The following is a 7,731-nucleotide window of genomic DNA, read 5'->3' as shown; positions in this document are numbered from 1 at the left end:
TTATATCTAGTCTGAATCTACCCTTTTTCAGTTTAAAACCATAACCCCTTGTCCTATTGCTACAGGCCCTGGTAAAAAGTCTCTCTCCATCCTTCCTATAAGCCCCCTTTAAATATTGAAAGGCCACAATAAGGTGTCCCCTTCTCTTCTTCAGGCTGAACAACCCCAAATCTCTCAGCCTTTCTTCACAGGAGAGGTGTTCCAGCCCTCTGATCATCTTCCTGGCCCTCCTCTGGACTCACTCCAACAGGTCCACATCTTTCCTGTGCTGAGGACCCCAGAGCCGGACGCAGAACTGCAGGGGAGGTCTCACCAGAGCGGAGCAGAGGGGCAGAATCCCCTCCCTCGACCTGCTGGCCACGCTTCTTCTGATGCAGCCCAGGACATGGTTGGCTTTCTGGGCTGTGAGCACACGTTGCCAGCTCATGTCCAGCTTTTCATCCACCAGTGAACCCAAGCCCTTCTTGGCAGGGCTGCTCTCAGTCCCTTCATTCTCCAGCCTGTACTGATACTGGGGATTGCCCTGACCCGGGTGCAGGACCTTACACTTGGCCCTGTTGAACTTCATGATGTTCACAGAGGCCCACTACTGGAGTTTGTCCAGGTCCCCCTGGATGGCATCCCTTCCCTCCAGTGTGTTGACCACACCACTCAGCTTGGTGTCATCTGCAAACTTGCTGAGGGTGCACTTGATCCCACTGTCCACGTCATTGATGAAGATATTAAACAGTATGGACCCCTGAGGGACACCGCTCATCACTGATCTCCATCTGGACATTGAGCTGTTGACCACTACTCTCTGGATGTGACCATCCAACCAGTTCCTCATCCACCGAACAGTCCACCCATCAAATTCACATCTGTCTAATTTAGAGAGAAAGATGTTGTGGGGGACAGTGTCAAAGGCTTTACAGAATTCCAGATAGATGAAATCCATAGTTCTTCCCTTGTCCACTGATGTAGTCACTCCGTCATAGAAGGCCACGAGGCTGGTCAGGCAGGACTTGCCCCTGGTGAAGCCATGCTGGCTGTCTCAAATCACCTCCCTGCCCTCCATGTGCCTTAGCATAGCTTCTAGGAGGATCTGTTCCATGATCTTCCCAGGCACAGAGGTGAGGCTGACATGTCAGTAGTTCCCAGGGTCCTCCTTTCTACCCTTTCTAGAAATGGGTGCAATGTTTCCCTTTTTCCAGTCACTGGGGACTTCACCTGACTGCCATGACTTTTCAAATATCATGGACAGTGGCTTGGCAACTATATCATCCAATTTCCTCAGGACTCTGGGATGCATCTCTTCAGGTCCCATAGTCTTATGTACATTCAGGTTCCTCAGGTGGTCACGAACCTGATCTTCTCTTACAGTTGAGGGGACTTTGCTCCCCCAGTCTCTGTCTTGCAATCTGTCCACTCGAGAGGTGTGGGAAGAGAGGTTGCCAATGAAGAATAAGTTAAGTATTTTGGGTTTGTTACTCTGACTGGAAGCTCTTCAAAGAGCCATTTTTTTCCTAAAGTTTAATCAAAGCTAATTCATAACAGAAGATATTTATCTTCTCTTATGTTTCCCTAGTACTTTTGACATATTGGTAGGTAGAAGCCATGCCCTTTGTCAGCTTTCATTTTGGCAGAACAAATGAATCAAACTAATGTTTTCTCTGTTCCTCATATTGTTTGCATAGCCATCTCTGCATCAATTCCAATTTGCTTTGGAAATTATTAAATATGGAGATCCTAACTGGGAACTCTGCACAGTATTCTAGGAGAAGAATACCTGTTGCAAATGTGTTCATATTTTCAAATGATGCTAGTGTAGTTTCCTTCATGTGATCACAGAATAACATTTGGTATTTTTCATGGTCATATCACACATCTTACTGAAGGGTGTCCTGTGATTGACTGGCAGAAACAAAACTCTCCCTACCACTTCCAGATAAAAACATCTAGTTTAATGTGGTACTTCATGTTCCAAGTTCCTAATGACCTGAATCTCAATTTTTACTATTAAATGTCCTCCCAGTTCTGTTTTTCCCATCCTCAAAATGATCCAATTTGCCCTGCACAATATTCTGTCCATCATCTGACTGGTCCTGTGATCAATTTATTCATGAAATAAAAACAACCCCCTAACTACCTACTCCATGAATATCTTCCCTCTAGGCCTATAGTCCCTTTTCTGATACACCTTTTATAACTATCCCATCAGCCAGTTCCTTACCCACCTTAGTACTGACACTAACTTCATCTTCACTGCTTTAAGCAATGTTTTACCATGTGGTATTACATCCAATCCTTCACAAAAATCCTGATAAATTAAATCCTCCCATGAGTGACAAAGGTTTTTAAACTCAACCCAAATTAGTTAAATATTAATAAAATTTTAATTTTTTTTTTACAAGGGAGAGTGAAAATCCTTTGATTTACATTCTGAATCATTCATCTGATGTTCCCCAACTGAAGTCATCTCAGCTCCAAACTGGGAAACACAACTTGTTTCATTATCTCCACTTGTCTGTGATCATGTTAATTGCCAGTTTTTGAATTCTTTTTATAGATCCTGCATTCTCTTGGGTGCTGAATACACTGCCCTCAAAGCGAGACACTTTTGTTTAAACATTTGTAATGGCTTTCAGGATTTGGAACACCAAATCCTGTATTGATAGCCTAGGTCATAAAATTTTAACTGTTGGTTTCCGGTGATGCGGCACTGCCATTACATATGAGATCACTTCTGTATGGGTTGGCGTGGAGCAATAGCTGAGATGGTTGGCTTCCATTTCCAGGATAAGAAGGAGATCAGGGGTAGTATACACCAATTTATGAAAGGGAAATCCTGCTTAACCAGACTGATAGTTGTTCACAAGGAGATTGTCTCAGTGGATGAGGGAAGAGCAGTAGTTGTTGTTTCTCTTGACTTTAGTAAGGTTTTTGGCTCTATATCCCGTAAAAACCTCATGGAAAAGCTAATGAAGTATAGCCTAGATAAGTGGACATTGAGATGGATCAAAAACTGGTTGAATGGCCAGGCTGAGAGGGTAGTAGTCAGTGGCACAGTCTAGTTGGAGGCCAGTCACTAGCGGTGTACGCCAGGGGTGGATATTGGCATCAACACTGTTCAACATCTTCATTAATGACCTGGATGAGGCAGAGTGCACCCTTAGCAAGTTTCCAGATGATACAAAACTAGAATGAGTTGCTGATACACCAGAGCGTTGTGCTGACATCCAGAGGGACCTGGACAGGCTGGAGAAACGGGCTGACAGCAACCTCATGAAGTTCATCAGAGGGAAACATCTAATCAGGCCCCTGAAGACAACTAACCCCATGCACCAGGACAGTCTGGGGCCAACCATCTGGAAAGCAGGTCTGCAGAAAAGGACCTGGCTAGTCATAGTGGACACTAAGCTGAACACTAACGAGCAATGCGCCCTTCCAGCCTCCTGACTACGCTAGAAGTGTCACCAGTAGGTTGAGGGAGGTGATCCTTCCCCTCTGCTCAGCACCAGTGAGGCCACATCTTGAGTGCCCAGCCAGGTCTGGGCCCCACAGTGCAAGAGAGACAAGGACACACTGGAGAGAGTCCAGCAAACAACGGTGAAGGTAATTAAGGTATTGGACAATTTGATGTATGAGGAGAGGCTGAAAGAGCTGGGACTGCTCAGCCTGGAGAAGAGACGGCTCAGGGGAATCTTAGCAACGTGTATAAAAACACCTGACAGGGGTGAGGAGGGAAGTAAAGAAGATGGATCCAGGCTCTTCTCATTAGCTCCTAGTGACAGGAGGAGAGGCAAAACCTGAAATACACACAATTCCATCTAAACACAAGAAAACACTGTTTTTATTGTGACAGTGGTTGAACACTGAATAGGTTGCACAGAGAAGTTGTGGAGTGTCCAACCTTGGAAATATCCAAACCTGGACTGGACACAGCCCCTGAGCAACCTGCTCTGGCCATCCCGGCTTTGAGCCAGGGTGTTGGACTATATAATTTCCAGAGGTTCCTCCCAACCTCAGCAATTCTGTGATTCATGTTTTTGTGGTTCAGAGAATTCACATTTGAGTTGTTGAGAAAGGAAGCTTCCTGGCAGAGCATTATTCACGAGGGGAACTGTGAAGTTCTCCCTTTCACTTTGTGCTGCAAGTGGCTCTATAAGCCATTTATAGAGTGTTGTGATTTTGAGCAACTATTTGTGGAGGTTTGAAATTTGTATGAGATTGATATGTAAAATATGATTTCTTTTCCCTCTGCAGTCCTCTCTCTCAGAGAAATGCAGATGGATAAATTCAGTATTCTAGACACGTTTTCTTCTATGGAAAGAGCAAAGCAGCCTTTCTGCCCTACTTTTGGATCATATTGTTGGTAGAATCTTAAGACAGTTTGAACAACAACAAGAAGTAGTAAAATACAGATTTCTTGTTAACGGCCTTTGTTTAAATAGATATGATTCTGTGTGCAGCTTTTGCAGACACTGACCTGTAGCTAAGGTTTGGCCCTTATACCTTCCTAAGGTAGCATCCATAGACATATAACTTCACATCAAAGGGCGGCAGGACTGCAGACATGCTAACACAGGGGACTGACTTAAGGAATTGGTACTGCTCCCACAGTTCAAGGCAATTACTGCAGTGAATTGAATACACCTGATTTAATTTTAGCCACATGGGCTTAGGTTCCTATCCTTTTCATCAGTTCAAGGAAATACCCAGACTGAATGGCCTTTCCACATTTTTGTTTAATTATTATTATTATTTAAGAAATATTTTCCTGAGTTGTTGAGGGTTTTTTTAAAATTTTGTCCTTATTGCATCCATCATCTGCAATAATCAAAATGTATAACCAAATGCCATATAATTCTGATTAAATGGCAAGTTTTTGGTAGAATTTGTTTCATGTCTAGGACTTGCTTGGTTGGTTTAGAGAGCTGCATTCCCAACTACATTTTGAGTAAGGAAATAAAAGTGGATGCAGAGACAGACAAGTGTTCACACATGCACCGGTGCACACAAACACACACATACAAATTAGAGACAGAAGAGAAAACACCACCACCACCCCTTTTTTTTCCCCAATAATAGTAACTATGTATATTTGGTAAGAAGATAGGTCTCTTAAGCAGAGGTCTGCAACAGGATAATGACTTTACAAAATGTGACTGACAGTTACTGCGCTACCTCTTTAATCATGCTTTTATTTCTATCAAGAATGCCTTATACTTTCATCACGTTTCAAACACATGTTAGAGCTGAATGTGCTACTGAAGCTTCAAAGGAATGAATAAACAGAGAGTTTGTGTAGAGCTAAATGGGCTGATATGTTTAGTGAACATGTGAAAAAAAGGATCATGCCGTATCATACAGTCACACCACTAGAAAGAGCTGCTTTATCTTCTGTAGCTGATGATCCCAGGAACAGCCTGCATTATTAGTGACATTTTAGGTTGAATTTATTAGTTATGGGTTTCTGTGCTGAATATCTGCTGTAATTATTTACCCAATTGATGTATTTGACCATCTTCTTCCCATAACTGGTGTGGTATGTTTTTCTTTGGACAAGAGCAGTCTCAGACCTCAGGAGATCTTTTTATCACGCTCAAGGAAATAAGAAAGGAATAAATTATGACTAAGACTGATGGGAATCTGTTACTATTACTGTCCAGGAGAGGAGTATGTGGATATCATAGGTTTGGTAGCAAACTCTGAATGTTCCCCAAGCATTAGGGTCATCCAGCTCCAGTCCTCAGGAGATTTCCATCCCATCATATTTCTATTTCTTTGCTATTGGTTGTAGAAATATGAAGCAGAGGTACATGAGGCACACATCCATTAGTTGCTCCCTAACTGTCCAGTCCAACTTCTATAGTGGAGAGAGGAGCCTTGAGCCTTACTAACTCCAATTGCCTACAATAGAATTGCTTTCAGCCCACCAGTTCTGTCACTTGTGCATGATCTACTGCCCACAATTTCTTTACTTGCATTGAAGGGACTACAGAGCCCTCCCCAGAACTAGGATTTCAAGTCCTTCAGTTGGAACTGGGAAGCTAAATATCTTTGCGGGTTTGGCTTAATAAAAGTTCTGAATTTTGGCATCCAAAATGAAAGCAAAGATAAATCCCATTATTTTAAAAACATGGAAATGTACATATAAATCATCTAAACAACTGTTTGCTCCTGCTTTAGGGGGTGTGTGTGTGAATACTTAAACTGATACTAGAAGTGATGCCTCTTCACAACAATACAGTAATCATTAGCATATAACATGTTAATGATTCCCCAATGACAGATTTAACTGAACATTCAGCAAGACTTTGCAAGAGATTAGAACTTGTCGAAATTGGCTTTGATGATTACAGTGAAATAAGAACAGTCCATGTTGGAAGATTGCATTGAATTTTAGCACGTCCACGTTTTTAAACATAATTTTAATTGGGCAGTGGTCATCTTGAAGGTGGGCTGTTGTGTTCAATTACACCAGCTTTGTCTACAATGTAATTTGCAGTCCAGGTTACCATGCCCTCCAGACTATAGATCATACTTAAATTTATTCCCTAGTTGTACACTCACATTTTCTTTCAAAAGAAGGTAGGAATATGGAAAAAAGTTTGTGTATCCAGGTCCCATCCCTACAGGGAGTTAGGCCATGAACAGCGATGCAGCCATTAAAGATAGGAAAAAATAACAAAAATTCTGAAGAAGTTGTTCATCATGAAATTCTCATTAAGAATGTTATTCATCATCCTCTGTCAAAGGACCTAGAGTAATGGCAAAAAAATACCATAAACCTTAAAACAATTTATTCAAATGCAATCACCGCACAAAGTAGTGTATTTTAGCTATATGGGAAATTGAAAAGGCCCACATTATTACAATGATAGAAGACAAAATATGAAACATGGCTGTGCTTTGTAAAGATTAACTTGCAGAGTTTCAGAAGGTTTATTGTGTATATGAATGTCGTGGTTTAACCCCAGCTGGCAACTAAGCATCACACAGCCTCTCGCTCACTCCCATCCCAGCAGGACAAGGGAGGAGAATTGGAAGGGTAAAAGCGAGAAAACACATGGGTTAGATAAGATCAGTTTAATAATTGAAATAGATTATTATTATTATTATCAACAATAATAATAAATTGTAATGAAAAGGAAAATAACAAAGAGACAGAAATAAACCCCAAGAAAGACAAGTGATGCAAATGAAAAACAACTGCTCATCACCAACCAACCAATGCCCAGCCAGTCCCTGAACAGCTGCCCCCCAGCCAACCTTCCCCCTAGTGTATACACTGATCATGACGTCCTACGGTCTGGGATACCCCTCTGGTCAGTTGGGGTCAGCTGTCCCGGCTGTGTCCCCCCCAACCCCTTGTGCCCCCCCCCAGCCTCCTCGCTGGTGGGGTGGGGGGAGAAGCAGAAAAGCCCTTGGCTCTGGGTAAGCCCTGCTCAGCAGGAACGAAAACATCCCTGGGTTATCAGCACTGTTTTCAGCACAGATCCAAACCATAGCCCCATACCAGCTACTATGAAGAAAATTAACTCTCTCCCAGCCAAAACCAGCACAATGAAATAAGATTTGTAATTTGGCATGATACACTACATTTTTCATATCTAACACAGTGTTTGAATTTCAAAGAGTAAAATTCAGATCAAGTGTACTTATGGAATTCTGACTTGTGCTTATGGTAAAAAATAATTCTCCCTCTGAAATGCATTTATAAATAGAAAGCTTTGGAGAATGTAATCT

The 7,731-nt window shown here is 42.2% G+C and overlaps 1 long non-coding RNA gene across 1 annotated transcript; it reads right to left on the bottom strand.

The window, feature by feature from the left end:
• Nucleotides 1-1,377: 1,377 nt before the first annotated feature.
• Nucleotides 1,378-7,369, bottom strand: LOC104837444. Its single transcript, XR_774935.1, has 3 exons — nucleotides 7,273-7,369; nucleotides 2,419-2,421; nucleotides 1,378-1,392 (listed from the first exon to the last, which is right to left on the bottom strand). It is a non-coding gene; the product is annotated as an uncharacterized LOC104837444 (long non-coding RNA).
• Between the last annotated feature and the right edge of the window lie 362 nt (nucleotides 7,370-7,731).

This window comes from Haliaeetus leucocephalus, unplaced genomic scaffold (assembly GCF_000737465.1).
Source record: "Haliaeetus leucocephalus isolate CR32 unplaced genomic scaffold, Haliaeetus_leucocephalus-4.0 Scaffold536, whole genome shotgun sequence".
NCBI lineage: Eukaryota > Metazoa > Chordata > Aves > Accipitriformes > Accipitridae > Haliaeetus > Haliaeetus leucocephalus.
This window is presented reverse-complemented; position numbering and strand designations above follow the sequence as displayed.